At 40.4% G+C, this 13,288-nt stretch overlaps 1 protein-coding gene across 7 annotated transcripts in view; it reads left to right on the top strand.

The window, feature by feature from the left end:
• Atxn1 (ataxin 1) overlaps positions 1-13,288 on the top strand; it is a 411,842-nt gene that overhangs the window by 11,217 nt on the left and 387,337 nt on the right. The window lies entirely within an intron of this gene.

Here is a 13,288-nt window from a genome sequence, read left to right on the forward strand (position 1 = left end):
AGCATAGTCCAAACTTACCAAGACTTACACCCCCAAATCTGGATTTTTTCAAAATGCATTTGTCAAGCAGTAGGTATTTTACTTGACCAAGTTGTTTGTTTTGAAAATGATTCTCTAGATCTCTCTCTCTCTCTCTGCGCTTAAGTCAAGTTTTTATGTTTTATGTTACATATAAATCCTGTGGCATCTAAGAGAGATAAGAGCCTGAACTAGCCCATCTGGACTTAAAATCTGGAGGGGGCCATTGTGACCTTGAACAATCATAACATCCTTTTCAGGCCTCTCCATATTTATGTGTGAAGTAGGGGCAGCAAATAGGGTTGCTGGGAGAAGGGCCTGTCATAATGTGGATACCATGGATAGAATAGTGCAGGCATCTAGTTTATGATCTATTAACACAAGCTGTCATTGTTAGCATGAAACTTATCTCTGGACAGTGTGACAATAATGGTCTTGTTTTCTGATGGCTGCTTCCAAACCATAGATGACTAGGAACAAAGTAAATATACCTAGATCTTGCTCTCTTTGGACCAATCTCATAGGCATTAGCAGCTGCAAAAGCTAAAAAACCTTCTATTTGTTCTTACTGAATTTTAAGTTCTGAACTTACCACTACTTTCTTGCCTTGATAGGATGTATATGCATTATTATTATTATCAGATGAACTGATAAATTGCACGCCGAAGTGGAGTTATTTGTGGCCTAAGCAAAAACAGATTTGAGTGAGTGAAATACTAGATCCCTCCCCCCAGAAAGGGACCTGTAAAACATCCTCTAGAGGGAAAGGAAGAGGAGGGAAGGAGAGAGTTACCGTATCACTTTGTGCTCATGTGAATCTCAGAACTGGGTTCTATGCATTCTATTGGCTGTAGTAAGGTGCTCTTTAAATGGAACTAGAATAACCTAGAATTACTCAAGGGTAAGTCTCAAGACTTCAGATGTCTACTAATGGACAGATTAGGATGTCTTAGAGCTGCTTTCTCTCTCAGTGGTATTAAAGATTGAATTCTTCTCTGCCAGGCAGAAATTTAGCTTTTGAAGTTTTAGAGAAACAATTCAGTTGTATATGTGGTGAATACACATGCAGGGATTATTTTACTCTGTGGTATTTAAAGAGAGTCATTGGTCATGACAAAATAGCTCAATAATTTTGTTGTTGGGGAGAAAAAAAAACACCAGGCATCAGAAGTCCTATCTCTTGGTCAATATGTGAGCTTATTGAGAAAAGACTGAGGTGGTTTTGTCTAATAAGCAAGTCTAAGTATCTTATGAATACTCATTTTCATAATGACAAAGTGGTGCAAAGTCACCTTGAATTTGAAACAACCGACATGTCCTATGATTGCACTGAAAGGAAGCTTATACACATTCACTACACATTTTGCATAAATAATGGCCTCGTTGCAGTGCTAGCTGTTCTAGTTGAGGACTGTATATGGGTAGAGAAACTATCTTTCATGTTATATACTCTTACTTTCATTAAGGGTTCTTTTTTTAATGAAAGCCTGGATTATAATTATTCCTAGTTCTAGTTCTTTTCTAAATACGATACAGCTAGAACAAGTTATGACCTAAGTTGTTCACAGTTGCTATCTATGTAAAGAAATGATTCATTCATTTATTCATTGTGTATTTTTTTAAGCGATTTCATGGGGCTGTGGGAATGAAAGTGAGTAAGAGCTACGGGAAGGAGTTTATATTTGTCACAGTCAGGCAGAGGAAGGAAGAAATGCTCTGAAATAGCTGAAGCAAAGTGGAATGGGCTGTGCTGTACTTACTGGGGTTCATTCTACCACGGAAAGAAGTCTGAAGGGTGATGATGAGTAGGAGTGATGGAGGGAAGACTCTGAGTGGAGAGTCATGTAGGTGGATCTCTGAGTATGGGTTGCATTTCTGTGATAACAGATGGAGAAAGCTGGAAATAAAAAATACTTAATTGATTAGGACTGGCTGAGCAAGTATCATGGTATGTAACTGACCATTGTGGCTAAATCTCAGGTCTGGTTGGCATCTGAGTCTTGGGAACTGGCAGAGTACAGAGAGTCGGGGTAAAGCTGTCAAGACGTGATTGTGGAGTTGTCACTGGTATAAAAAGTGCTCTTTGAAGTTGAGCTTTGCCTTCTTGTGTCTGACCTAGAGCTGGATATGCAGGAGGATATAACACAATTTCGGGAGCTTCAGGAGCTGACGTAGAATGAACAAGGAGTTGGTGAGAGGCATCAGAAAGGGATCTCAAAGAACAAACAGTACAAGAAATGTACCCAAGACCTAACATATGAAACTGTAATCTCTCTGTACGTCACTTTGACAATAAATAAGAAAAAAAAGGGGGGAAAAAGGAAAAAAAAAGATTGACACGGTCCAGCCTTGATTCTTCTTTTCAAGAGCTAGTTTGGGATGACATAGCCATAGACAGTTGGTGGTAGGGATGGGTCTTCTATCAGAGCTCAGGTACCTTGAGAACTCAGTGTTCAGCTACAGCTCAGTGAAATCTTGTGGGATCCTTTATTCCTTTAAGGCCTTAAAAAACACTCTAGGGGGCTAGGATGTAGCTCATTGGCAAAGTGCTTGCCTAGCAAGTGCAACGTCCTGGGTTCAATCCCCAGTACCAAAAAAGAAAAGACAAATAATACAGTTAAAAAAAAAAACCCAACCCAAAAAACAGTAGGAACTTGAGCTAATTTTAGATCTAATATGTGTGTGTATGAAAATGAATGCTGCTTTTGAAATTTAGTGCATGCAGTATCTCTTCATTTAAACAAATGCTTCTTCTATTTTCTTCTAAACAGTTTTATTAAGACGATTTCAGTGGAGCCCTGTACATATAAGCCATGATTCCAGCATTTCCTTTGATCTTTTTTCACTGTCAATTTATTCTTCTTTTGTGATGTGCATAAATCACATGTGCCATCTCCTTGGCTTTTTAGCAATTGTTCATTTGTGGCAATTCATTTACTGCACTTTGAGAAATCACATTAATATGGGTGGGTGTGTTTTATAACTGTAGAAGATTTCCCAGAGGCTTTCTTAGGACTCTTTTTAAATGTAAGGGGTGTGTGTGTGTGTGTGTGTGTGTGTGTGTGTGTGTGTGTGTACACATTTATGTATTCAGAGAGAGAGAGATTTGTGTATGTACAAAGCAAGCTATGAGACACAGCTCTCAGTGATTTGACTTCTCCCCTTATACTTTATGGAAGACAAAGAAATATAGAATTGATCAGTCTTAGCTCTCAGGGTGGGGTGGGGAAGATACCCTATGACTTCATTGATCAAAGTGGAGTGGAAGGCTGGGACTTACCTAGTTCCATTGGTGTTAGTGAGAAGTCTCATAGGATTAGGGAAAAAACCCAGAGGACAATGTAAGGTTTTATTATATTTTTGACCTGTGTTATTTAGATGGGAAATACAAATGTCTGACTCCAAATGGCTAAAAATGCAGGGGGCGACTTTCCTAACTTATATCAGAGACAAGGCAACATTTATCACAGGGGTGAGTAGGATAGAGAAAAAGCTTTCTAGGGCCAGCTCATTCTGTCTGCAAATACTTAACTGAGTGTACTCTATAAGAGAGGCACTAGGCCAGCAAGTCCCTCAGGGGAATAGGAGGTGATCAACAGCTCTCAGCTACCATTCTGAATAGGAACTCATTTAATCTTCCAGCTACCATTCGAGTCTGAACTCATTTAACCTTCTTCCTTGCAGTCCTATCAGGTAGGCACTGCTATTACGAAGTAGCAGAGACAGAGAGGGCTAGGAACCTGCTCAAGTTTTCCCAGTATGAAGAGATGGCCTCATGGTTGGGCCCCAGCTTATCCTCTGTGGATTATCTATCAAACCTGGAGCCCCGTCTTTAAGAAGTATGTAGTTGCTTACAGAAGACAAAGTATGCTCAGGGGTAATGCTTAAAGAACTAGAGCCTGGGAATAGTAGGGTGCTTTCCTAGCCTACAAGGCTCCCATTTCTGTGTCTGTCTGTATCTTCAGTCACATACTGTCTTGGTAATGTTTCTTCCCTTTCTGTTCACTTTTCCTCATTCTTCCCTGAGATTCCTACGTACTTTCAGTAATTATTAATGGAAGAAAATGATGACAGTAGCAGTATGCTTATCTGTTTTTGGGGATTGGCTGAAAGTTGGCTCCAGATGTTGCTCAGCAGTAACTCCCAGGGAGACGATGAACTTTTGACTCTTCAAAGAGTTTCACTGGGTCATTGCTTAGCTTGTACGATTTGGCAAATAGGAACCATTTATCTCTCCACTGAGAGAGGTGGTGGTGTGGTACTGAATGCAAGCTTGGAGAACAAAACGTGCAGTCAGAGGAGGTCAGCTGTCAGTGGCTATATGGAAATCTAGAACTCCCAGTCGTGTGTGTGTGTGTGTGTGTGTGTGTGTGTGTGTGTAGTATGTTTGTGTCCTGGGACTTGAACTCGGCCTGGATGGTGTTCTTTAGCTTTTTACACTTTGGGCTGACACTCTAATACTTGAGGCATTGCTTCACTTCTGGGTTTTTGCTAATTGATTGGAGATAAGAGTCTCACAAACTTTCCTGTTTGGGCTGACTTTGAACCTCCGTTTTTCAGAGATCGGCCTCTTGAGTAGCTAGGATTATAGGCCTGAGCTACTGGTTTCTTTCCTGGTTTAAGGAACCAGTGAATAAGTCTTAGCCAATTCTTGACCAAACGATGGAGAAAGAAAACTCACATTTTTCATAGCTTGGTTGTCTCTCTTAGACTGTGTGAAATTTACCAAGAAGTTTTTTCTTTTGGCCTTTAGTGGTAGCACCTCTTCTTTTGTTGACACAAGGAATAGAAGAGGGCCTGAGACTTACTATTGGTGCACTTGCCTGGCAGATCCTGCCTGCATCACAGCTGTAATCGTATGTGATGAAGTTTTATTTACAGATTAGTAGGCTCTGACTCTGACATATGACTAAGTGGGACGCTCCTCCCTACAACAGTTGTATGTCATCTGCTTCAGGGAGCTAATTGCTTGGCAAGCCCCCCTTTGGTAATTCCCTCTTTATTTTCTGATGAGTTACTTAACAGGGATGGGCTTGTTGAGCAGAGCGTGGAGTTTACTGTGTGCTCCAGAAATGCTACCATAGGCCTGAGGGATATGCGTTTTGAATTCTGTTTAGCTTTCCTTACGAAACACTGGAGCCATTATGTGGCCTGTTAATATTTCACTCAATGGTGGGTTAAACACCAAGCAGTATGCAATTTTCCAGAAGAAATGAAAACCAGACCTCTTTAAAATGTGCTGTGATGCATTAGGAAATTATTAGAAAGGACTTTAATATTTATAGAATGTTTAATGCTCTTTTAAAAAATATGATTTAAAGTGGAGTAGTTGCCCAGAAATGCTGCAGAATGAGTGTGTCTTGTATGAACACAGTTGTATTAAGAGTTTGGGAGGCACAATTTGTTTCCTGTCCTGTTTTCAGGTCACTCAGACTGCTCACTCTGACCTGGCCAGGCCTCAGTTTCCCCATCTGCCAAAAAAAAAGAAAGTTGAAAGAAACCATCTCTCAGGCTTCTTCTATTGCTAACATTATACAGATCTACAAAGATATTTTATTGTAATTCTTCCTCTCAGCTTCCCCAAGACCTTTGCTTCTGTCAAATATCATTCGCTATTTGTTTGACTTTGTGAGATTTTGTATTTAATTAGAATTTATATTTTAGCTATTACAGAGTCATTATTTAGAGAGCAAGTTATAAGTGGGGGCTAACATCATTTATCACCTCATCTAGATTAGTTTCATACCTTAATACTTTTCCTCTGTTCCTTTGTTACTGATTTTGCTAGCATGCCCCAAACAACAGCTATTTCTGGAGGTGGAATGCATAATGACTGGAAAGAATCTTCCAGTTAATTGTGGAATAACAACAATAATAGTAATGATTATCATCATTATTATTTGCAAAGAAAGCACAGAAGCTCTGTTCTTGTAAGCAATGCTATCCAAGGCCATACTTGGCTTTTAATTTGCAAGTAGAAATCCTTCTAATGTCATTTGGTTTTAACTGCAGGTGCAGGTGGTTTTCTCTAGGTAATACTTTCTCTGCATCAACTTTCCCAATTAGTATGTGCAGCATTTTCTTGACTTTTTGGTTAATTTATAAGCAGCTCATACTGATGTCTTTTGATTCATTACAATTATTAATAGTTTCTTGGGGCAACTAGTGCAAATAAAAAGAAAATGTTACAGCAGGGTGTTTTTGTTTTTTGTATTCTTTTGTTTCATTGACAGAGAAAAAGGAAGAGACAGTACTCACTGGTGAATGGGGCCTTTGAAATTGGGGATGTTGAGGCATGAATTCTGGCTGTGGCTCCTTAGGTGTGTGGCCCAGCTCATATTTCTTCAGTGTGTAATCCTCAGTATTCCCATCTGTTAAAGGGGAGTGATAACACGTGACTCACAGGACTGTTAAAATGATAAAACACACACACACTATATATAGAGAGTATGATTAGATTTCAGTCATTTTAAGAAACACACACATAAAAGAAGAGGGAAGGAACAGCATTTTAGAACCAGGGGACCAATTGAGGATAATGGGAAGAGTTGAGATTTATGGATAGTTGGTGTCAGGAAGTCCTTAAAAGCAGTTGGTCTTCATGGTGAGTGTTTGAATCCCAAATGAACCTTTAAAACTGGGGAAGGACCAGACTCATTCGCCTTATCTGGATGTGACAGTCTTGGCAAGTGATTGATAGAGACAAACTGCATTTTAAACGTTCATTGCACAAACCTTATAACAATAAAGGGAGGCCAGTAAAAGAAAAAGTTGCTTTTGATTTCTCCATTCCAGTTCTTAAAGCACAAGTTGAGGATTGAACCAAGGACCTAGCACATGTTAGTTAGGCAATTGTTCTACCAATGAGTTCTACATTGCTAGTCCTCCTATTCTAGCTTTTGAAGATTTAAAATGTTTCTCTTTCTCTCTCTCTCTGTTTTTAGTTTTTCTTTTCCTGCTTAGCATAAATATTCTCCTTGCTATCTAGACTATAAAATTGTCCTGTCCACTTTTTTAAAAAAGAAATTTTTTTATCAGATTGTTCTGTCTTAATTTAAATTACCCATCATTTTCAGGCATTTGGCTTATTTCTAATTGTTTACTACTTTAAAATTGTGGTAAGCATCTTTTCACACTGAGGGCTGATCATTAAGTTAGAGGGGGTTTGCTCCAAATTGCTTTCTAAAAGGCCTCTACCAATTTACATTGTTACTAATGATACAGAAGTGTCTTGCTTCAACCTGATTGATGGTGGGAATCTTCCTTCTTATTTCCTGACTAAGTTAATAAGCTCCTTGGTGTTAAGATTTGCATGCCTTTGATCTCTCTCCAGGTACAGCATTTCCATCTCTGCTTATTTACTAATTGTTTTCTTCACAATTAGCAAATGGGACTCTTGCTGTTTTCTAATCTATATATATGAACTCTTTATGTGTTCTAGATATTTGTGTGTGTGTGTGTGTGTGTGTGTGTGTGTGTGTGTGTGAAGTCATATTCACTTGCAACTATTTCCCCAGTGTGGTTTTCTTTTCTTTTAATGACAGTGCTGTTTGTTGTGCAAAAGCTCAAGTGTTTACATGGCTGGTCTCTCATCTCTTCTGCTTGTACTCAGTGCTAACCTGGAAGGAAGAAGACAGGGGACCATAGCTTAGGTTCTGTACTGTGGGAACCACCAACCTGGCTAGGACCAGTTTCCTGTTGAGACCCTAGTCCTGTATATTTCTAAGCTCTCTCCTTTCCCCCTCTTCCTGACTGCTCTTCCCTCATTTACTTGTACTGTGCCAGCCTCCTAGCTCACATCTTCTCTGTTCCGTGCTGGGATCCCCTGTCATTTGCTTGTGACCTGCATGTATGTTTCTCTGGGAGTCCTGGACTGGCCATATGGATGGAAACATGTTCAGCAGAATTCTCACTTGGACCTGGAGAAATCAGGCAGTAATCTGAAGGCCTTAAAACTAAGCCTTACCCAAGGGATGTGGGTCTGGGTCTTCCCATCTGTTGCCTGGTGCAGTTCTTCACCAGACTTCCTTGCTGAGGAATAGATAACTGGATTTTGACATACATCTATGTAGACAGAGGCAGTCACAGATCTCTCTTGGGTAGCTCTTCCCTGGAGACTCTTGCCTTGGGAAAGGAGTCTGGGAAGAGTTTCCTGGGTACTAAATTGTGTGTGTATGTGTATGTGTGCACATGTGTGTGTATGTGTGTGTGTGTAGTATCATTTCAAAGCCTGAATGTGGGCTAATGGCTCATCTGGGCTGGGATGGGGTTGCTTTGGCATATGAGAGACTTCCTGAATGGCCTGTCTATATGTTTTTCTTATCTGGTTGAACCCATTCTCCATGAAGCCAAATCATTTCAGAGTACTAAAGTGTCCTTTCATCTCTCATTAGCCCCTTTTGGTGTGTTATGTCTTTTAGAGTGAAGGCATGAATATTTTACCTGCCTCCTCCAATTTGGGGAACCTTGACACGTTTGCCCTTGTGTCTCAGTTTTTAGATCCCTAGATACCTCTGCCTTCTTTAAAATCCACTCCTTTCCATATGTCTGACTAGATTTTCCTCATTCTTTAAACCTTAGCTTAGAGACCTTTCCTGGAAGCCCTTGGACTAGGTTATTCGCAGCCTGTCCTGGACTCCCATGATCCCCTCTTCTTCCTCTTGTGCAGCATTATAAAGCTTTTCCCGAGTCTAGCAGTAGGAAGATCTCCCAGCCATGGCTGTGCTCAGCATTTGGCTTATGCAGGCCTGTAGTAAATATAGGCACTTCCCCTGCAACATGAATTTTTATGTCACAGTTTAGATGTGATTCCTTCTGTTAATATGGACCTGGACTTGTGTGTTTGTGATCTGGGTCACTATTGGGCTCCAGGAGACCAACAATGGAGGAACAACAAATAACATCTTTAAGCCAGGCACCAAGGGCATGTGCTTGTACCTAGCTTCTCAGGGAGCTGAGATTTGAGGATTATAGTTTGAAGCAAATTTGGGCAGACAAATCTGAAACCTTTCTTTCCAGTTAACCACCCAAAAGTTGGAAATGGAGCTGTAGCTCAAGTGATAGAGAGCTAGCCTTGAGCAAATAAAAGCTGAGGGACAGTGCCTATGCTCTGAGTTCAAGCCCCAGTCCTGGCACAAAAAAAGAAGGAAAAGGAGGAAGGGGAAGAAGAAGATGAAAAGGGGGAGGAGGAGGAGGAGGAATAACATCTTTTGAGTGTCTTTGATATGAAATGTGTCAAAAGGATGTGCTAAGGAGAAAGAAAGAAAAACAGGCTGGATGATGAATTTTCTGGAATGAAAGCTCTATGCAAAAGAATACTGATTTGCTCAGTTTTATGTTTTATAGTACTACACGTGTAACCATGTAAACACTATTATTAATGAAGTTCAATATAGGAGAAAATGGCTTTGATTTTGAAAGTCTAAAACTGTCTATTGAAAAAATTTCTATTGAGTTACAGTTGCACGGTGATTCTTAGAAGCACATTGTATTGGATGAGTGAATGATTTTGAGGTTTGTATTTCTGACATCTCTTCATCTGGCCTTGATCAGTCTTCCTTAAGTACTCTTGGGACCTTACTTACAATGCCGATGGAGGTGGAGAGAGAATTATCCAAAGGAGCTATATTTATCTGGAGCTATGAGTCAGGCTGCTCAACTTCCGGTAAAGTGCTATATGGAAAAAGGAACCCTGAGAAAGGGGCAGAAGAGCTTTATATATTCCTCTGTGTAATCTTCCCATTGGGGATGAGACTGATGGGGTCAAAGGGCAATCTGGAGAGGCTGTCTGAGCTCCTCAGAGTTGAAGGTCTGGGTAGTCAAGCACTTCCTCTGTCTTACATATGGATTTATCTAGAGGTTACCCCATACGTAATAACACCTTTGACAGATAAAGGATGGTCATTTGTGCTGGTGGGTATGAGGGACCATTTGCTGGACTTGTTAGAGGCTCTGACAAGTGTGTAAATGGAGCCTAGTATTAGAAACTGAGACATCCTGGTCCCTTCATTTTATTCAGCATCCCCAAAGCCTTTTACCTTGCTCTGCTCTAAGCTGGCATGTGCCAGCTAAAGATAGAAAGGACTGTAGATGAATTCTGTTTTGATTCCTCTTCTCATTTTCTAGGATACCCCTAGTACTCCTGGATCACTTCATCCAGATGATGAAGCAGCATGACCCTAGGTGTGAGCTTAGGGAAGAAATATCCTTTACATAAAGACCTGGAAAAGAATAGCTTTCTCTGGCTACTGCCTTTTTGGGGCCTGCTATAATACTTTCCAGGAGGGAGCAGTTGGGTTTGGCTTTTAAAACAATCTTTTACAAGCATTCATAAGGTCCCTAAGACAAATTTATCAGTTGTTAAATTTATGGAAGCAGAGAGGATTTCATTGTTTCTTTCAATATCTCCATCCCTAAAACCTTACTGATTGTGAGTTTGAAGGAAATTTGGTGCTGGTGTCTATACCCATGTTAGGCTGTGTTCTGGCTTTCCTATTCTATTTAAGCTTTGGTAACCTTTTGTACCTTTCTCTGTTCTTTGGAAGGGACAGTTGTATTTTTTTTTCCCATCTCAGCTTCATCCAGATGAACAGTACTATTTTAATGATGAGAACAAGCAGATATTAATGGAGAAAGACAAGCTGGGTGCCATTGGCTCACACCTATAATCCTAGCTAATAAGGAGACTTGAGATCTGAGGATCACAGTTCAAAGCCAACCCAGGCAAGAAAGTCCGTGAGACTCATATCTCAGGTTAACCTCCAGAAAACCAAAAGTAGCACTGTGGCTCAAGTGGTAGAGCACTAGCCTTGAGCTGAAGAGCTCAGGAACAGCACCCAGGCCCAGAGTTCAAGCCCTATGACCCACCAAAAACAAAGTTTCTGAATGTGTCCTTGAAAGATGAGTCTCACCAGTAATGTAGAACCCTTCTTCAGATATAATTCTGGAATCAACAGTTCATATGTTCTTTAAGCCCTGGAGGGAAGGATATTAATCTATGCAAATGAACAAACAGTAGCTATTTGCTGTCCTGCCGTGCAGGGAACATTTGGTGACCTGACTAATCTCAAAGTTTCTTTCTCTAAGTGGTACATTTAATTTAACTATTTGTTCTGAAGTCTTAGAAGTGACTTCCTTGAAAGAAAGAAAGGAAGAAAGAAAGAAAGAAAGAAAGAAAGAAAGAAAGAAAGAAAGAAAGAAAGAAAGATCCCGGGTGCTATAAATCATAGCTACTCAGGAAGCTGATGTCTGAGGATTGCAGTTCAAAACCAGCCCAGGCAGGAAAGTCCTTGGGACTCTTATCTCCAATTAACCACCAGAAGACTGGAAGTGACACTGTGGCTCAAAGAGATAGAGCACTAGCTTTGAGCAAACTTAGGGACAGTGCCCAGGTCCTGAGTTCAAGCCCCAGTACCATTATTACCACCAACAATAAAAACTAAAACCTTTCATTTTTAGTGCTCAGAGTCATTAAAGACTTACTAGGATGAATATCCTGTGTTTCTTGTTTGCTTTGTAGGACTGTTCAAAACTCTCTCATCTTTTAATGGTACTTTGCAGTTTGAGCCTCTAGTAATGAGAGCATTAAAAGCCACAATCATGCTGGGCACAGGTGGCTTTGGCCTGTCATTCTAGCTACTTACAAGTCTGAGATATGAGGATATCAGTTCAAAGGCAGCCTGGGCAGGAAAGTCTTCAAGACTCTTTATCTCCGATTAACCACCAAAAAGCCAAAGGTAGAACTGTGGCTTCACTTGCCCATGCCTTGTCCATGAAAAAGCTCTGGGACAGTGTCTAGGCCTTGAGTTCAAGCCCCAGTACTGGCACTGAATAAATAAATATATATTAAAAACAACAACAACCAACCCCACAGACATGCAAGCCATGTGCCATAGGTTTGCCCTGTTTGGTAATGGTACATCACAGAAACTAAGTGTCTAGGATAAATTGTTTCAGTGGGTAGGCTGAGTAAATCTTTTACAAGAGAGCTAAGAACCTAAGTGTTCCAAGACTCAAATTTACTAGGGTTTGGGGGCTCAGTGGTTGATGTTGTAGCTTGGTTTTCTGATGGCGTTCATTTTTTTCCATCCTCTATTTGGCCAACATCCTGTAGGCATTACACAGCGATGTCTTTGAATTCATAAAGCAGAAGGACATGCCTTCATTTTATTGGGTGGGCTCTCAGTAGAGAAGTTTTGAGATGGAGGTAGGAAGATAAAGAAATGTAAGAGTCTCGCCCTGGAATATAAACAATCCTTCATTACCCCCTTGGAATGCTTCACTATAGTTTAGATGTTAGGTGTGTTTGCATTGCTCAAGTATCAACTTGATGGATTGGTGTGGAGTGGTTCTTCTTTTTGTAGTCACAGTGCCTTTATGGCAGAGCTTCTTAAAGCTGAATTTCCTTTAATGCACCATGTCAGCAACTTACAAACATCAGGAAACCAAATTGATTTTGTATATGGAATCTTGAAATCAGATGCCATCTTTTCTGCAAAGTCTCTTCCTATGTGGATAGAAAACACAGATCAATTCCCTATCTGCAGGCCCTTGCTTTTTCCCCTTTTCTTTTCATTCTTTTTCTTTTTTTCTGTGTGTGCTGATATTTGAGCTTGAACTCAGTGCCTCCTGCTCTGGCTCAGCTTGTTTGCTCTGGGTTTGTATTCTACCACTGAAGCCATGCCTCCAGTCTTACTTTTTGATGGTTAATTGGAGATACAGTCTCATGAACTTTTCTGCCAGTCACAATCCACTGATCTCAGCCTCCTGAATCAATAGAATTACAGGGATGCACCAGCCACTGGCATCTGACTCCTTGCTGGCATTTTGTTTGTTGGTTAGTTGGTTTGTTTCTAGATGTTACAGAAGAGGAGAAAAGCTCTTCTAGTCATGTAGGAATCTCCCTTATGCCTGCTGGCTGGAAGGAGCCAGTGTAAGACATTCCTACCTGCAAAGAACATGAGTTGCTTCCATGATAATTCAGATTCTCTCATCCTTAGTGGTTAATCTTCATATTAAAATCTTTGTCCATGACTCAATGCCAGACCTATATAATAAGTGGGATGAAGCCTCTTCTGTCTTTTGCAAAGTGATGGTAGCTGCTGACCATGCTGTTGGTTGCAGAAATACTTCGAATCAGATTTGCCTTAGATTTGACAGAAGGCAGATTTTATATCCAGGAGTCTTATTAGTGAGACCGCATAGGAGACAAAGGCCATTTCTCTTTAGCATCCTTGTGCTATTTCTTCCTACCTTTCCCCCTAGCAGTCCA

This window comes from Perognathus longimembris, chromosome 6, assembly GCF_023159225.1.
Source record: "Perognathus longimembris pacificus isolate PPM17 chromosome 6, ASM2315922v1, whole genome shotgun sequence".
Lineage (NCBI taxonomy): Eukaryota > Metazoa > Chordata > Mammalia > Rodentia > Heteromyidae > Perognathus > Perognathus longimembris.